Source organism: Triturus cristatus, chromosome 2_1 (genome assembly GCF_964204655.1).
Source record: "Triturus cristatus chromosome 2_1, aTriCri1.1, whole genome shotgun sequence".
NCBI classification, from domain to species: domain Eukaryota; kingdom Metazoa; phylum Chordata; class Amphibia; order Caudata; family Salamandridae; genus Triturus; species Triturus cristatus.
Window position 1 is genome coordinate 76,395,100 of NC_140581.1, and position 19,348 is coordinate 76,414,447.

The 19,348-nt window shown below is 43.5% G+C and overlaps 1 protein-coding gene across 2 annotated transcripts in view; it reads right to left on the reverse strand.

Annotated features, from left to right (window-relative positions):
* LOC146863773 (uncharacterized) overlaps positions 1-18,918 on the reverse strand; it is a 58,019-nt gene extending 39,101 nt beyond the window's left edge. For both annotated transcript variants that reach the window (XM_085627957.1, XM_085627963.1), the window contains exon 1: positions 18,727-18,918. The gene's annotated coding sequence lies outside the window, so the exon portion shown is untranslated. The remainder of the gene's footprint in view (positions 1-18,726) is intronic.
* Positions 18,919-19,348: the final 430 nt, after the last annotated feature.

The following is a 19,348-nucleotide window of genomic DNA, read 5'->3' on the forward strand; positions in this document are numbered from 1 at the left end:
TTTTGATCTGGTTTGTGTGCAAGAAACTCATATTGCGTGGAATAATCGATAGTGGCTGAATGAGTTGATCATGGATATACTTGGGTGTACCAAACAGAGTTCCACTTCAAGAGGGGTAGCGATTTTGATGGGATATGGCCTGGGTGCTCGAAATCGGGTAAAGGAGGATGTCTTGGGGCGCTGGGTCATTGTGGAACTAACTGTTAATGGCTCATTGACGATATGCTCTATTTATGGCTGTAATCTGGATGACCCGAAGGTGCTGCATTACTTAAGTATTGAATTAGCGGCATGGCCAGCCCCCTTAATCCTCTGTGGGGATTTCAATCTTCACTAAGAGGGCGGTTTTGATATTACTAGCGATTGCCCCTATATGGGGAAAAAACTAAAGTTTTTAAAGCTACTCAAGGCATAGTTAAAGAGTTTGGGCTGGTCGATATATGGTACACTCATAAGAGAAATGTTCCAGGAAACACTTACTACTCGGCTCCTCATAGGAAGCATGTGCGCTTAGATTATTTCTTTATCTCAGCAGAAAAAGCAACAGGTGCCAAGGTAGAGATTATACCGAGGATGATTTCAGACCATAATCCAGTTGTATTAGAACTCAATATCAGTGCTAGGTCCCAACCAAAGGCGTGGACTTTTGAAGGCAAACTTTTATAGGATCCTGAATACTGTAGACACATGTGTGATTGGATTACTGAATTCTTTAAAATTAATCGAGGAACTGCTTCAGATTCTATTGTTTGGGATACATTCAAGGCCGGGGTGCGGGGGGAAACACTAAGCTTCTCTATTGTTAAACAAAGTAAAATTGTGGCAGACATCAAGGATGGGATGAAGCAGCTAAGGCTATAGAAATAGAACTTATGGGTGAAGTAATCCGTGAACAAAACGTGGATAAAACTCTAAAGGCCATTGCAATATTAAAAATGAAAATCCATCAGCATTTTGCCACGAAAATTGCAACTACATTGGCTATGTATAAGGCTCAAATTTATGAAGCGGGGGAAGACTCTGGTAGGATCTTAGCGAAGAGATTACAGCAAAGGGGAATAAGTAATAGAATCTATAGGATACAGGACCATCTCAATCAGATACATGAATCTCTGGGCAAAGTTTTGAATGTTTTTCCTAAATTTTATGTGAACTTATATACAGAGAATGAAATAGTAGATACAGAAGAGAAACATGATTGAATTCAGTTCTGATATTGAAATTAATAAAGTTTAACAACACCAAAATGTGGAATTAGCAGCAGACATAACTTGGGAGGAAGTGGATGGAGCAATGCTGTCGCTAGCCATGGGCAAAGCTGTAGGTCCGGATGGTATCCCGTTAAAATTTTATAAAACATTTCGTCAGGTTTTAAGACCGGAACTTATGACATTATTCCTCGCTGCTCAACGTGGAATAGCACCAGATTCATGGCGAAAAACCACCATTATTGTTTCTTAAAAAAAAGGACAAACCTGCATTGTATCCATCCTCATACAGACCAATCTCATTGATCAACTCAGATAGCAAGATCTTCTCAAAAGTCATTGCTCAGCGTCTAGGGGCAGTCATCACTCCTCTAGTATCCAACGTTCAGCATGGGTTTATCCCAGGTAGGGATACTGCTGATCATGTGAGACGGGTGATAGCTCTCCTGGATTGGGCTCAGGCAACTGAATCTGTATTGGGGGTGATCCTGTTGGACGACGAGAAGGCGTTCAACAGGCTCTCTTGGCAATATATGTGGGAGGTCTTGCGATGGAAAGGTTTCTGTTCTCAGTTTATACAAGCAGTTAAGACACTTTACATATGTCTGGTTGCCACTATACGCATCTCCGGTCTAGAATCTGACTTATTTAATATCAGCAGGGGCACAAGGCAGGGGTGCCCATGCTCCCCTCTTTTATTTGCATTATATATTGATTTATTTTTGAACAAATTAAATCAGCATATAGGTATTAAACCAGTTAGTTTTCGCAATATTGAGTATAGAGCATTAGCATATGCTGATGACATAGTTGTAGTCTCTAGCGATATCGTTACCGCCCTTCCTGCAATGAAGTCACTAGCTGCTCAGTTTGGCTCTTTTTCTGGATATAAACTGAATATAGAAAAAACTCAGGTGCTATATTCAGATAAGGACCACCCGGCAGATATGTCAATTATTCCTGAAGCAACATATTTGGGAGTGAAAATTACATCTGTGGTGGATAAGATCCCTGATTTGAACATTTTCCCTGTGATGGAGAAGGTGAATTCAACCCTGGAAAGGTTAGATCATCTTCACCTATCCCTCCATGGTAGATGTAATGTATTAAAAATGTTGGTTCTTCCAAAATTTTGATATTTGTATAGAACAATCCCTTTAGAGTTTTCTTTGTCGTGTTTTATTAAATTAGAGAGGATATGTTCTAGATTTTTGTGGGGCTATCGACGACAGAGAAGGGCATATAAGAAAATGGATCTACCTAGACATCGGGGGGGCTGGGGCATTCCACAGTTTGTAATATATTATTGGGCAGCTATGATGGAATATATGGGCCTTTAGTTGTTGGGACTAAAGCCGAGATTTCCTTTTTTCATAGACCATCAATTTACGAATTTGGTTTGGGAGAAGAGATGAACGGCTGTTTAGTGAAGACATTAGAACCTAGCTACTATAAAAAAAAACTAAGTTTACGATACTCAATGCGGCATGTATGGTTTGGAAGCAAATTAAACAAAAGTTACGGATCTTAAATTTGAATGCTTATACCCCTTTTTCAGCTTCTGGGACACTGACCATCATTTTTCGGGATCTAGTTACAATTAGATGGGGCCTAAAAGGAATACGTTGTTTAGGGGATTAGTTTGATAAAGGATATCTCTTAGTATTCTTAGATTTACAGGAGAAATATGGCCCAGGCAAGCAAGACTTTTTTAAATATCTTCAAATTCAAAGTTTTCTTGTTAGGTTGGGGGTAGGTACAGGACAATTATTATTAAAATCTCCCTAATCGAAAAAATGACGAAGAAAGCATCAATAGGTCAATTTTATCAACAGTTAGTTGAAGTATTTCCGGATGATTTGGATTTATGTAAAACAAAATGGGAAAATAAACTGGGTGTTGAGGAGATTAATAGTAAATCCCTTGAGCTTGCTAACCGAGTGTTAATGACTGGAAGATTATGTAGTCAGCATTATATGGCCCTTTATGATTTATAATACACTCCTAGTAAGGTGGCACGATGGGGCGTAACAGCAGGGTACAAATGTAATTGTTGTGGATTATTTGCAGCGGATTCATCCCATATGTTTTTCTTTTGTCCTAGACTGGGGGAGTGCTTTCAAGAAATTGAGAATTTCTTAAACATAATATTTGGATCCCCCATGACAATTACGGGAGAGTTAGTAATCATTGGTGTAGGTTCTGATAGGGCGGCCAATGTAAGATCAGAAGCTACAACTGCTCTTCTATTCATTATTATGGCGGTGGTACGGGCTTGTATCACCAATGAGTGGATTAGTTCTGATCCTCCCACCCTCAATAACTGGCACTCTAGACTTTTAACAAAATTGAAAGAAGTTAGCGCACACCAGTTAGTGAAGAAACGAATCATTCATCGGCTAAATAAACATGGATGTGGCGTGCAACTCAGACAAGAGGTAGCCAACCTACCCGCAGCTTAAGAATTTCATCGATCCCAGCTAGGTATCTCCTTATAGATCCTTGCAAACCCACCCAAGTTTATGAGATCCACTCTGATATTGGAGACCAAATTTTGGCGCCCATGGTTCTTGTCCTTCTCACTTTGGTTATTCAAAATAGAATTTTTGAGATTTCCTATGGAAACTAGGTTGTAACTATAACTATCTCTTCCAGCACATAAACAATCAATGGCGTTTTGCTGTTTCAATGTGTGCTGCACACTCCAGACACATACAAACAGCAAAAACCATGACAAATTAAACATTTCTCCCCACTGTGCCAGGGTAAGACCAGGTTTTCCCTGGTCTTAATTTTGGTGATGCCCTATATTTACGCCACCCTTGTAAATATGGAGATGCGTCAAAATCAATGGGTGTTGCAGTGGAACGCCCACCACAAAACTCATTACCCACCCCTTTCACACTAGTGTGAAAGGGTGCCTTATTCACAAGGCGTTGTTCAGCCAAGTTAGCGGCTTAACGCTGCCCTGTGAATATTGCAAAGCATCTATCACCACCACAATGTGGAGAAAAGTGACGCTGTGGTGGCAAAAGGGGCTTGTAAATATGCCTGTGGTGTTATCCATCTTACAAGATCTCGTGAAGGTTGTAGAATCCCCGCCCTCTAGAAGTTTAGTTTTGTGGAGGTGTTTGTGGTGTCCGAAGGCACAATGTGCTTGGAGCACAAGAATCTGCGGTAGTAGTGCTGACAGCAGAAGCTAGCCGCTCTTGTGTTACATGTGTTGCTGCTTTCTCCTCCCACCGATCACTTCTCCATGTTGCTGTGTCCTCCCCCATACCTCTATTCTTGCTTGCCCATCATCCCCCCCCTCGTCCTTGCTTTCCTGTCCCGCTCTTCCACCCAAAAATAAACAACACTATGACGCTGCCCCAGTGCTGGTTTTTATGGTACATGCCATATTTCTGCCATTTGCATACGCTCTAAATAACAGATGCTATTGCCCTCTTTAATTATACTGTTTAACGACCTGGGCAGCATGGAATGTGGAGTTGGTCTCCCTGGATTTCTAACTCATGAGCTTTGTATAACCGCAGATGACAGTGGCGAGCCTTCACTCACAACGCCATTTTGCTGACTGTAAATAATGCCGATATATCATTGTCTTTTGAGACCAATATCCTCTTTTCTTTAAGCATGTAACACTTTTTCTGCATTTTATATGAACTAAATATGTAGGCACAAAAAAGGAAACCTGCTTGTATCTTGTGTTGTGCATTCCCTTCCCCTTTCTGGTGCAGTGCTCCTGCAAGTGACCTTGTGTGTGGTAACGTCGTAGCTGGTGCTTTGATTTCAGAGACTCTGTGGGAATGTCGGGGTTTACTGTATGCATTTTTATCATGACAGACCTACGGTGCAGTCTTGGGTTATGAGCTCTGCTCCCTCCGTGATTACCTCATGCTGGCTGGAATCAGTCATTTCACCTGGCGACAATGGTAATCCCTACTGAGGCTGGCAGGAAGTTTCATCATGCTTGCAGCCAAGGTAGATGACTTCACACAGGGAGAGGTTTAATTTTGCGGCCTGAAAACCTGGCGCAGCGAAGAGAGGGACAGCCGGATAATTTTTTTGTATACATAACAGGACAAAAAACACATGTGACTCCTCGAGGCCAGAGTTTGGGACTTTCTTATAGGGCAGCTCTGGGTGTAGGTGCAGGAGTACTTAACCCCTTTGCGACTAGGCCTTTCCCCCCCCCCCCGTGCTGATTCTAAAGGTTCCCAGGGTTTGTAGATTCCCCCTGAGGGGGATCCAGAAATTAGCCAAAATCTAGCAAAATTTTAGTTTTTCCTTGAAAAATGGGGAAAAAGGGCTACAGATGAAAACATCTGTTTTTTTCTCTGCAAATGGTATCAATAAAGGGGTTGTGGTGCTGGAATCACAATTTTCCAAGATTTCAGGGACAAGCAGACTTATGTCAGAAAACCAATATCTTTTACACAGTTTTGGCATTTTTCTGGGACATAGCCCATTTTTGCTATTTTTTGTGCTTTCAACCTCATTCTAGTTAATGGTAGAAATGGGTATGAAAGCAATAATAGATACTAGAAAGCTATACATTTTAGGAATGTAGACAAAAGTCTGAATTCAGCAAGGAGTGATTTGTGTATATCCTTCAAGGTTTCTTTATAGAAACTAACAGTTGAATATGGGAAAAATTGAACATTAGTTTAAAAAAACAGCCATTTGTGTCAACGTTTTCACCTGTAACTTCTTCTTCTTAATATGACAGCTATTTCAAAACAACATACCGTTACATCCGCTGGACGTTTCTGGTTGTGGGGATATATAGGACTTGTAGGTCCACCAAGAACCTGACGAACCCAGAGCCAATAACTGAGCAGTGTCTTGCAATGGTTTTTTATTATGTACAGGGTATATAGCAAATTATTTGGGAAAATATATACATGGAAAAATCGGTATGAAAAACACCTATGTATTTCTGAAATTGGAACAAAATATAGAGTTTAAAAACAGTAGATATTTACACATTTCCAAAATTGTGAGTACCCATACTAGCATGAGAATTATGTCATTTTTCAAAATGACTTCTTTTTAACACATTGTCTTTCATTTGGAAGGCAGAAATGCATTGAAAGTCAATAGGTAATAACAGTTGCTCTACAATTCTGTGTTACCCTAAGTCTCCTGATAAACATGGTGCCTCACTTGTGTGGGTAGGCCTAGTGCCCGCGACAGGAAACTGCTCAAAACGCATTGTAGACACGGGGAACAACCTTTACAATGCAACTTTTACAACGCACTACCATTACAACAAAACTTGTTACAACGCGAGTGCATTGACAACGCAGGACATTACAACGCATGTCTTTACATCGACTTGCACTAGATGGCGTGCTAACATTAAAAATAGTGTAGTTTACTATCCCAACACCTTCCCTACTGTTACGTGGACTGGAGTTGGAATAGTAAATTACACTTTTTTAATGTTATCCCGCCATCTAGTGCAAGTCGATGTAAAGACTTGCGTTATAATGTCCTGCGTTGTCAATGCACTCGCGTTGTAAAACTTTTGTTGTAACAGCATGCATTGTAACAGCATGCGTTGTAACATCATACATCCGTAGACACACTTTATTTTTAGTGAAAACTGACCCTAGCTGTAGATTTTGAACCCTAGTTCTGCCGTTACCTAGGGAAACCTAGCAAACCTATACATTTTTAAAAACTAGACACCCAGGGAAATCTAGGATGGGGTGACTTGACTAGCTCTCACCAGGTTATATTACCCAGAATTCCTTGCAAACCTTAAAATGTGTTAAAAAAACCCATTTTCCTCACATTTCTGTAGTGGAAAGTTCTGGAATCTGAGTAGATCCACCAAATTCTACCCACCCTACGTTCCCCAAAGGCTTACAAGAAAAATGGTACCTCACTTGTGTGCATAGGCCTAGTGCTCGCAACAGGAAACAGCCCAAAACGCAGCGTGGACACACCACATTTTCACAGTGAAAACGGACCCTTTTTTTGCAAAGTCCCTACATGTAGATTTTGAACCCTAGCTCTGCCGGCATCTAGGGAAACCTCGCAAACCTATAAAACTAGACACCCAGGGGAATCCAGGATGAGGTGAATTGACTGGCTCTTATCAGGACCTGTTACCAAGAATCCCTTGCAAACCTTACAATTGGTCGCAAAAAAAACATTTTCCTCACATTTCTGTGGTGGAAAGTTCTGGAATCTGCGTGGATCCACAAAATTCCACCCACTCTGCGTTCCCCAAAGCCTTCTGAGAACAATGGTACCTCAATTTCTGTGGCTAGGCCTAGTACCCGTGACAGGAAATGGCCCAAAATGCAATGTGGACACCCCACATTTTCAAAGTGAAAACTGACCCTTTTTTTGCAAAGTGCCTAGCTGTGGATTTCGAACTCTCACTTAGCCAGTTCCTAGGGAAACCAAGCAAACCTATACATTTTTAAAATCTAGACACCCAGGGGAATCGAGGATGTTGTAACTTGACTGGCTCACACCACGTTCTATTACCCAGAATCCTTTGCAAACCTAAAAATTGGACAAAAAAAACATTTTCCTCACATTTCTGTGGTGCAAAGTTCTGGAATCTGCGTGGATCCACAAAATTCCACCAACCCCCCCATTCCCCAAAGTCTTCCAAGAAAAATAGTACCTCACTTCTGTGGGCAAGCCTAGTGGCCACAACAGGAAACGGCCCAAAATGCAATGTGGACACACCACATTTTCAAAGTGAAAACTGACCCTTTTTTTGCAAAGTGCCTAGCTGTGGATTTTGAACCCTCACTTAGCCAGCTCCTAGGGAAACCAAGCAAACCTATACATTTTTTAAAACTAGACACCCAGGGAAATCTAGGATGGGGTGACATGTCTGGCTCTCACCAGGTTCTGTTACCCAGAATCCCTTGCAAACCTCAAAATGTGTAAAAAAAAAAAAACATTTTCCTTACATTTCTGTGCGGGAAGGTTATGGAATCTGTGTGGATCCACAAAATTCAACCCACCCCGCATTCCCCAAAAATGGTATCTCACTTGTGTGTGTGGGTCAAGTACACGCGACAGGCAAAAGCCTGGTGATTTGCGCTATATAAATATCTGCACATTTACACATTTTTATCTGCACAAAACCTATTGAGGCAACATCAATATTACCTATCACAAAACAACCTGGTTTTTCAAGGGGAGTCCCATGAATGTTTGGCCCCGGGGGGCAGCTACCATCTAGGAAATCCTACCAAACCCAGACATTTCTGAAAACTAGACACCCAGGGGAGTCCATCAAGGTATGGCTTGTGTGTGTCCCCCAACATTTCCCTACCCATAATCCCCTGCAAACCTATAATTTAGCTGAAACAAATCACCTTTTTCTCAAATGTCTGTGTGAGAAAGTTCTGGAATCTGCGTGGACCCACAAATTTCCTACCACCCAATGTTTCCCCAGGTTTCCCTATAAAAATTATACCTCACACGTGTGGGTGGGTCAAGTACCCGTGACAGGCAAGCGCCCAAATGTATTGAGGAGACAGCAAAATGACCTATCACAAAACAACCTGGATTTGCAAGGGGGGGGTCACCTGGGATTTTGGCCCTAGGCTCGGTGGACATCTTGGAAAACTATCAAACCCACACATTTCTGAAAACTAGATACCCAGGGGAGTCCAGCGAGGTATGACTTGAGTGGATGCCCCGACGTTTCCCTACCCAGAAATGCCTGCAAACCTGAAATTTACCTGAAAAAACATATTTTCCACATATTTTTGGGAGGAATCACTGTGCCAGCACAAATGTCCTACACACAGTGTCCCCTCAGTGTCCTGAGTTAAATGATACCTCACTTGTGTGGGTGGGGCAAGGGCCTGTGACTGGGAACAGCCCAATACATAGGGAATAATAGCACAGAGAATGCTAAGCGCTAAAGGTTTTTAAAAATACATTTTTTGCCAATTCTGCATTGAAGACCCACACAAGTGAGGTATCCTTTTACTCACTAGGTAACACTAGGGAGAACGCTATGGAGTAGGGCATTTGTGCCAGCATGGTGATTCCACCCACAAATATGTGGAAAATGTGATTTTTTTATTCAGCTAAATTTGAGGTTTGCAAGGGATTCTGGGTAGGGAAACGTTGGAGATCCACACAAGCCATACCTCATTTGACTCCCCAGGGTGTCTAGTTTTCAGAAATGTGTGGGTTTGGTAGGTTTCCCTTGATGGCGGTGAGCCCGGGGCCAAAAAATCAGGTGACCCTCACAAAACCAGGTAGTTATGTTATAGGTAATTTTGAAGTCTCCACAGTACGATTTGGGCCATTTCCCGTTGCAGCCACTATGCCTAACCACACAAGTGAGGTACCATTTCATCAGGAGACCTGGGGGAACGCTGGGTGGTACGAAACTTATGGCGAACAAAGCAAAACCAAAGGGGATGATGGACAGAGTGTTGAACATTGCAAACACTCACCCCCAGTCAACTGATTTGGGTTTAATCCACCATCATTCTTTAGCTCACTCTGCCACCCAAGTTCAGACATGGCCATATGCAAATCAGTCTTGACCCTGTGCCTCATGGGAGCAATCCAGCCCCAACTGCCAAGCCATGTCTTCCCTGGACCGGAAACAAGCATCCTGGGACCGGTTTCCGGCTAACAGCCGTCATCAGTCAGGTTAGCTTGAATCCAATGGCAAAGTGAGCAAGGGACCCACGTCTGAGCATACCCTGCCAACTCAGGGCGAACAAAGCAAAACCAAAGGGGATGATGGACGGAGTGTTGAACATTGCAAACACTCACCCCCAGTCAACTGATCTGGGTTTAATCCATCATCATTCTTTAGCTCACTCCGCCACCCAAGTTCAGACATGGCCATATGCAAATCAGTTTTGACCCTGTGCCTCATGGGAACAGTCCAGCCCGAACTGCCAAGTCATGTCTTCCCTGGACCAGAAACAAGCATCCTGAGACCGGTTTCTGGCTAACAGCCGTCATCAGCCAGGCTAGCTTGAATCCAGTGGCAAAGGGAGCAAGGGACCCACGTCTGGGCATAGCCTGCCAACTCCGGGCTCAACAAAGCAAAACCAAGACTGATCCCTGGCATCTAGGGTGTTTTCTGTCCCCCGAGGGGCAGAAAGACTGAAATTGAGTGGGGGGAGGGTTGGAGGCATTGGCATGCTCATCTTGGGCAACCTCCACCCCTAAATACATTGGGGAAACTAAACTGGTGTCTAATGGGCTTTCTGTCCCCCTGGGGGGGCAGATTGGGAGCTACTGTCTGGATCTGCCCCCCAGGGTGGGCAAAAAGACTGTACTTTTGCGGCAGGGGTGGGAGCATTGGCATGCCCATTTTGGGCAGCCCCTACCCCAAATTATATATTTTTAAAAAAATCCCTAGTATTTAGTGGGCTTTCTGCCCCCTCGGGGGCAGATTGGGGGTTACTGCCCCCATATGCTCCCAGGGGGGGGCAGAAAGACTACCTTTGCAGCGGGGGACATTGCCATGCCTATATTGGGCAGTCCCCACCCCTAATTATATATATTTTTTAAATCCCTGGTATCTAGTGGCAAAGACTGTACTTTTGCGGCAGGGCTGGGGTTATTGACTTTTCCTCTCACAGAAAACTGCCCAATTACTGTTAAAATTGCGTATTTTTGCTTATGTGGTCATTCGGGAGATTATTTTTTCTTTGATCCCTGCTCGTGTCACTGTTTGCCCCGTCTTCAGTGGTTCAGCTTGGGTCGCTCATCACTTATTCTCCCTGTACCGTTCAAATACACAGAAGAAATAGATGCTTGAGATGCAGTTTTCAAAATCGCCTCTTATATTTTCGCTGACTTCAAAGTGCAATGATTTCCCCCAAACTGCCCCCGCTTCGCTGCTTTTCCTTTAGCGAGCCTCGGTCACCGGACCTTCAGCAGCCCAACCTTGCAGCACAGTTAAGGGCAAGGATTGGGCAACTCCTGTCGCATTGTCTCTGACCCTTGTTTAAATAATACCAACTGAGTGGCCAAAAGGTTTTCGAGCTCTGTAAATGAGCTCTAGTTACATTACACAAGGTCAGATTCATTTTTTTTGTTTTTGGGTGCATGGAGATTAAGTGATGCCCATGCCTTCCCTGTTTATTCATTATTGCCCTTCTACCTAACAAATGGAAGCATTTTGTTGTTGTTGCTATGTCCAGTGACCCATTACCCAGGGGCTGGGACAGAGGGCAGAGTCAGGGGCCTGCTGGTAAACGGATGGTACGAGCAGTGTTTTGAATGGAAAACTCTGGAGAAAGATGCCTGGTGAATACAGGTCTTGGGGAGGAGGGATGTGGCATCTCCGCCATTAGAAAGTATTTCACTGTTTTTTTTCATAGATCGTTCAATACTGTCGTGATTCTGTCACACACACAATATTATAGAGCTGTTGACTTGCCTCGAGGCACTTATATTTCTGTCTGTACACTAAAAAGCCTTATTTTCATAGGCTGTTCAATACTGTAGTAATGCAGTTGCACAAAGAGGGACTAATTACGATGTCTGTCGGTAAGCCTCTGCCCGCCTGTCGGACGCTTACCAACAGACATGGTAAGTTTACATTCCGACCGCTGAATTATTATGTCGGCGGTCGGAGTGTTAACCGGCTGGGGGAACCGACTGAGTTCTGATGGGCTCCAGTCGTAAGCCGCTCCTTATCCCTTGAGGACGGCATTTCCGCTGTCGGGATTATGATGTTTGTTTCTGACAGCCTTCCCATGTTGGCCTTTCTAACATGGAAAGGCTGTCAGAGAGCGACTTTGAGGGCTCCTCACAGGGCCCCCTTCTCCCCTGGCCCTCGGGTTGGGGACCTGGGCTGCCCCCCTTCACATTCCTGCACCGTATGGCAGGCGCCTCATCGTGAGCAGCCTGCCACACTGGCGGGGAGGCGCAAAAACTTTAATTTTACGATGGGAGCTTGTGCTGCGGGCGGTTTCGGAACACTGCACAAGCTCCCAATGTAAAATGCACGTGTGTACCAAGCGCGGTAGCATCCTCATTCAGTATGTGGAACCGCCGAACGATGGTCAGGCGGTTCCCTCACCAAAATGGTATAAGGCAGACGCAAGTTCGCCCGACATCGTAATGAGGGCCAGAATGTTATAGTGTTGTTGACTTGCATCAAGGCACTTGCCTTTCTGTCTATGCATTAAAAAGGCTGGAAATGTGTACATAAATGTTTCCTGGGGCAAGCATGCATTCCTGCATCAATCTGCAAGTCCCAGTATGTAGTAATTTTATAGCTCTTCAATCCCTGGTGGCACAGCACCCAGGATAATGTGCTGAATGGCTAAACACTTATAAGGTCCCAAAGGTGAGACATATTGGGCCCGATTCACAGAACTAACTTAAGACAAAATCCTAAACTTACTACCATTTTGGTATTCACAGAAGGCACTTACTCATTTTGGTATTCACAGAAGGCACTTACTCATTTCAGTATTCACAGAAGTTAGGAATCCTAACTTTAGGACTCCTAAATGCCTTCTGTGAATACCGAAAGTCTTAAAATTAGGATTTTTCTCAGTTTAGTAGTAGTATAGTTAGGACTCCTAACTTTAGGACTCCTAAATGCCTTCTGTGAATACCGAAAGTCTTAAAATTAGGATTTTTCTCAATTTAGTAGTCCTAAATTTAGCACTCCTAACTTTAGGACTCCTAAATGCCTTCTGTGAATACCGAAAGTCTTAAAATTTGGATTTTTCTCAGTTTAGTAGTAGTATAGTTAGGACTCCTAACTTTAGGACTCCTAAATGCCTTCTGTGAATACCGAAAGTCTTAAAATTAGGATTTTTCTCAATTTAGTAGTCCTAAATTTAGGACTCCTAACTTTAGGACTCCTGAATGCCTTCTGTGAATACCGAAAGCCTTAAAATTAGGATTTTTCTCAGTTTAGTAGTTGTAAAGTTATGAGTCCTAACTATACTACTACTAAACTGAGAAAAATCCTAAATTTAAGACTTTCGGTATTCACAGAAGGCATTTAGGAGTCCTAAAGTTAGGACTCCTAACTTCTGTGAATACCGAAATGAGTAAGTGCCTTCTGTGAATACCAAAATGAGTAAGTGCCTTCTGTGAATACCAAAATGGTAGTAAGTTTAGGATTTTGTCTTAAGTTAGTTCTGTGAATCGGGCCCATGGTCTATGAAAATGCTTGTTGTGCTTCCCTCCCACATCTTGCACTCTGTATTTCCCTTTCTTGCCTCTGTGTTCTCTCCCTTTTATATTTCTCCCCTCCTCCCTAAATATTCTGTGTTTCCCCTACCTACCTTCCACCCCAACCTCTCAAGAACATTTGTTCTGTTTTGTTAGTGGTGTTTTTATGCTAAAAATCTACGGGCATATTTATGAGCTCCTTGCACCATCGTAGTGCCAGTTTTTTGGAAACTACAAAATCATATTTATGAGGTCAAGCTAAGCCAGATTTTGTGGCTTTGAATGGCCTCATAGATGTGGAGTATGGTAAGGCAGCGCAAATCTCTGCGTTGTCTTATTCTGCGCTAGGGAGGCGCTCCATGAGCATCATGGTAGGTTTTCCGACGCAACACCAATGGGTATTGATGCTTCCCCAGATTTACAAAACCATGTAAACCTGAAGTTGTGCCAAATGCTTACTCCTCCCTAGTGGAGGAACAATGAGGAGAAATAACTTCATTTCTCCTACTTTTTTCCTCTTTTCGTGTGTGCTGCATTCTGCAGTACACATAGAAAGAGGAAAAAGCCTGCCAGGATTGTTGTTGTAGAGGAAGGTGGTCCTTTCTGCACAAAAACAATTGCTGCCTACAACACAGGTACCCTTGCACCATGGTGCAAGGGTACCTGCTTTGGCTCTAGGCTGCTGAAATGACACCAGCGCGGGGGAAAGGACAGGAATGCGTCATATTGGATAAATACAATGCATTTGCGCCCCTTCACTTTGATGTAGGGCAGTGCTGCAAGGTGACTTCAGGGAGTCCGTAGGCGGTCACCACTACACCCCCTTACTCCTCTACACTTAAGATAGTCATGAGCTCCTGAGGGTGCGGCCTGTGTGAGCAAAGGGGTGCAATGCAGAAGTGGCACATCTCCCCCTTCCTGAAGTGGGCCTACCAGAGTGTAACAAGATGTTTACCTGGCGCAGATGTCACAACATCTGTCAATGATGAGGGGTGCCAGGAATCTGCTCCCTAGGTATGTCCACGGGAGATCTGTGGCACCAGAAGCTCAAGTGTATCGACACAACACATTTTGTGTGAATACAGCCCATTTTGAACATTTCTAGATTTGCTGGGCACACCCAAAGGGCCATAAATCTTATTTTTCTTGATGTGCTATCTTGATCCAGAAATGACATGCGGTAAAGAAACTGTTTTTTGGGCTGGCGGGTCAATACAAACCAAGATTTTCAAGGATCTTTAGTCTTTGGGTCACTCGACAAAGGACGGAATATAGTATTTGTTAATAGGCTACATATCTACGCGCTGTACATTACACAGCCAGCTGTGGATGTAGGAACAGTGTGTGTTAACCATGGGGGTGAAGACGTGCACTTCATTATTTTTTTTGCAGTTTTATAAAGCACAAACTTGGCCCAAGGGCATCACCGCACTTTATATAGGAATTAGGAAGTTTACATCACATGCACATGTTGCTTTTTTAACCCCTTTGCTTCCAGGCCTTTTCCCCTCCTGTGCCACGCCCTTTTTTGGCTATTTGGGGTAGTGCGCGCTGAGGCCCCTGTAACGTTTTGACCACATAAGGTATCCACGCTAAATTTGCGTCCTTTTCTTCCAACATCATGCGGATTCTGAAGGTACTCAGGGTTTGTGGATTCCCCTGGAGAGGTCACAGAAATGAGCCAAAATACAGCAAAATTTAGTTATTTGGGGGGAAAATGGGAAAAACGGGCTGCAAATTAAAGCTTCTGGGTTTTTCCCTGCAAGTGTTATCAAAAAAGGGTTTGTGGGGCTGAAATCACCATTTTCCCAGCTTTTAGGGGATACCAGACTTTTGTCAGAAACCCAAAAATGTTTACACCATTTTGGCAGTTTTCTGGGACATAGCCTATTTTTGCTATTTTTTTTGCTTTCGACCTCCTTCCAGTTAATGGTAGAAATGGGTACAAAAGCAATAATGGATCCTAGAAAGCTATACATTTTAGAGAAGTAGACAAAATTCTGAATTCAGCAAGGGGTCATTTGTGTAGATCCATCAAGGTTTTTTTATAGAAACTAACAGTTAAATATAGGATAAATGAAAAATGTGTTAAATAAAAAAGACTTTTGTGTCAACGTTTTCACCTGTAACTTCTTTTAATTATGACAGCTTTTTAAAATCAATATACCGTTACATCCGCTGGACATTTCTGGTTGTGGGGATATATAGGACTTGTAGGTTCACCAAGAACCCGACGAACCCAGAGCCAAAAACTGAGCAGCAACTTGCAATGGTTTGTTATTATGTACCGGGTATATAGTAATTATTCTGTAAAAATGTGTACATGGAAAAATTGGTATGAAAGACACCTATGTATTTCTGAAATGGGAACAAAATATAGAGTTTAGAAACAGTAGATATTTGCACATTTCCGAAATTGGGAATACTCATACTAGCATGAGAATTATCAGTCATTTTTTAAAATGACTTTTTTTTTACACAATGTCTTTCATTTGGAAGGCAAAAATGCATCGAAAGTCAATAGGTAATAACAGTTCCTTTACAAATCTGAATTACCTTAAGTATCCCGATAAAAATGGTACCTCACTTGTAGGAGTAGGCATAGTGCCGACGACAGGAAGTGGCTCAAAACCCAACGTGAACACACCACATTTTCACAATGCAAAATTACCCTTTTTTAGCAAAGTGCCTAGCTGTAGTTTTTTAACCCTAGCTCTGTCGGCACTTAGGGAAACCTAACAAACCTATACATTTTTGAAAACTAGACACCAAGGGGAATCCAGGATGGGGTGACTTGACTGCCTCCCACCAGGTTCTGTTACCCAGAATCCCTTGCAAACCTAAAAAATTGCCAAAAAAACACTTTTCCCCCACATTTATCTGGTGGAAAGTTCTGGAATCTGTGTGGTTCCACAAATTTCCACCCACCCCGCGTTCCCCAAAGTCTTCCGAGAAAAATGGTACCTCACTTGTGTGGGTCGGCCTAGTGCCCGCGACAGGAAACGGCGCAAAACGTAACATGGGCACACCTCAATTTCGTAGCGAAAAATGACCCTTTTTTGGCAAAGTGCCTAGCTGTAGTTTTTGAACCATAGCTCGGCCGGCACCTAGGGAAACCTAGCAAATCTATACATTTTTGAAAACTAGACTCCCAGGGGAATCCAGGATGGGGTGACTAGACTGCCTCCCACCATGTTCTGTTACCCAGAACCCCTTGCAAACCTCAAAAAATGCCAAACAAAACACATTTTCCCCATATTTCTGTGGTGGAAAGTTCTGGAATCTACTTGGATCCCCAAATTTCCACCCACCCAGTGTTCCCCAATGTCTTCCGAGACTTCTTGTCAGTACAGGTGTGTCATAACATTGATGCACTAGTATAAAAGGGTGCTTTATTGCATTGGAGCATGTAGTACCTTAACAGGCATATGCATAAGGAAATGGTGCGGCGCATGGCTGCGCTGGGTCATTTCCATAATGCAGGGATGCTCCGTATTTACAAGAATATGGTGCACCCCTGTGTTTTCCATAGCACCGGCGCTAAAAATAGCTGCCTACCACCAATATAGACACCGTTGTGCCACTGTGCAAAGGGACACCTTCCTGCTCATAAATAATCATTATTGGCGCTTTGCTCTTTCTAGGTGTGTTGCAGAATTCAGCAGACTTAGAAAAAGCACAACAAATGTTCCTCCTCGCTGCACCAATCTAACACCTGCTTTTGCATTGTGTTAGTTTTTGGTGCTGCCTAAGATTTACACATCCTTGTAAATCTGGGGCAGCGTAAAAAAGCAGTGGGTGTTGTGGCGAAACGCTCAAAGCAGCACCCATTGCACGCCCCTTTCATGCAAAACCTGCGTGAAAGGATACCACATTTACAACGCGGTGTTAAGACATGCAAAGTGGCTTAACTCCACTTTGTAAATATGGTGCAGGGCATTGTGCAGCCGGAACGTTGGAACAAGTGACGTTTCGGTGGCGCAATTCCCTTGTACATATGCCCCTGGGTTTGTGTCGCGCTTTGTTGCACTAATGCAACACAGCACGATTCCTTGGTGAGTTTGCTGCTCGCTGCTGATGTCTGTGTTGCATATATGTCACAAGTTAAATTTTTGTCTAGTCCAGCTTAGCCTTTTAATATTCTAAAACTGATGAATTGAGTACCAAAAAAGTGAGTAATAGTTGCTTTGATTATTTACAAAACTTAGAACTTTGCTAAAACAATCGTTTTACAAAACAAGCTTTTCGCACATCTGGCTTGCCTACAATACCCCAAATTCAGAAGGTGGCCCTATTAATCCTTGATTTAAAATTGTGAAGCAGAAAGTAACTGTGGCCACCTCACCTGAGACGTGATGAAAACATCTGTGACATGTCCTTTCTCTGGTAGTATAGAGCTCACTAGTGCTGCTACCAGACATCTCCAGATGTGTGCAGCCAGATGCTGACAATGTATTTGTATTCTTAGAAGAGGGTAATGCCAGCAGTCTTCCCACCACCTGCTCTTAGGCCCAGGATTGATGTATGTACAGTGTTGGTGCAGGGGACAGAAATGGCACTTTGTGACAGGGCGGTGCCAGATTTCAGCAGAGTGACATCATGTGCTGTAGGTCAGTGTAGGCTGATCTCAGTAGCATTGCAAGACACACAAGTGACCCATCCCAGCATTTCTCAACAGATCAGACATGCATTGCAGGAGTGCACTGACATGTTACATGTGGACAGTACTAATGCGCCTCAGTGGACCCGCAGTGCCATGGAGCGCTGACGCTTCCACATGTGAATGCCATGTAGACACTAATACAGTGCACAGACCTTCTCAGCAGAGCTGCACTGGTGATATGGCCACCGTGTCACTGCGCATAGGGGCAGGCTGTCACAACAGTGCTAAACAGCACCTATTCTCAATCCTCGTATCCTGTAGGCCTGTGTGGTGCTGTGGGACGAGGATGTTTCAGGGGGTTGCATGATCCATGTAGATAGTGTCAGGAGTGATGGTGGCCAGAATCTGAGCAGCTCACTTGGAGGTGAAAGGGCAGCGGTTTTAACCTCTTAGGGTCCCATGGTGGAAATATCGGGGCAGAGTATGTTGGTGAGTTGATGGGACCACTTATGATGGAGGAATTCCTCCTGTAGGCTTACATGTCTACAAGCTCCCTAAACATTAAAAAAGGGGTTGCAATGTACGTTTCATTCAAAATATTTGTTGCAAATACAATTTCTCTTTTTTTGCTGTAAATTCCCCACACAAGTACACATTCAGCAGAGATTTCCTGCTGTGAAATCTGCTTTTTTATCTATTCAAACTACACAAAGTTGCAAAGAGAATAAACCTTTACACATCCTTTCTGCTCACCTTCTGTCCGTCAGCTCAGGAGGGATCTCCTACGCTCAGTGAGTGATGGTGTCAGGTCTCACCTCTGACTGCTGATCTCTGCTGTGAACGCAGGAGAGATCCCCCACACTCGGTGAGTGATGGTGTCAGGTCTCACCTCTGCCTGCTGCTCTCTGCTGTGAACGCAGGAGGGATCTCCCACACTCGGTGAGTGATACTGGAGTAGAGATCTCTCTAGATATAGACCCTGCAATGCAAAGTAGGGGGGAGGTCTGGGAGGAAAACATTTTTCCACAGAACCGAAGCCATCAATCACCTGCAAGGCGCCAGCAGACAGTGAGGTATCTTGGCAAATATATGAGAGCAAAAATGTTCTTTGATCACGTTTAGGCCTGTCGCGTGCAGCTCAGACCGGACTGTGAGAGTAAGACACGCGATTCAAACGCGAACAAATCTAAAATGGGTCTCACACATCGTTTACGCATAGCAGAGCCCTGTCTGTGCATGAAATCATATTTAACCACTCCAATGAAAGGTGCACTCTCTAAACGAAGCCCTTAATGCTGCCGAAGCAGGTACCCGGGTTCATGTAGTAAGGATGTCACCCAAGGTCCGGGAGCCCAGGACATGTATAACATTCTGG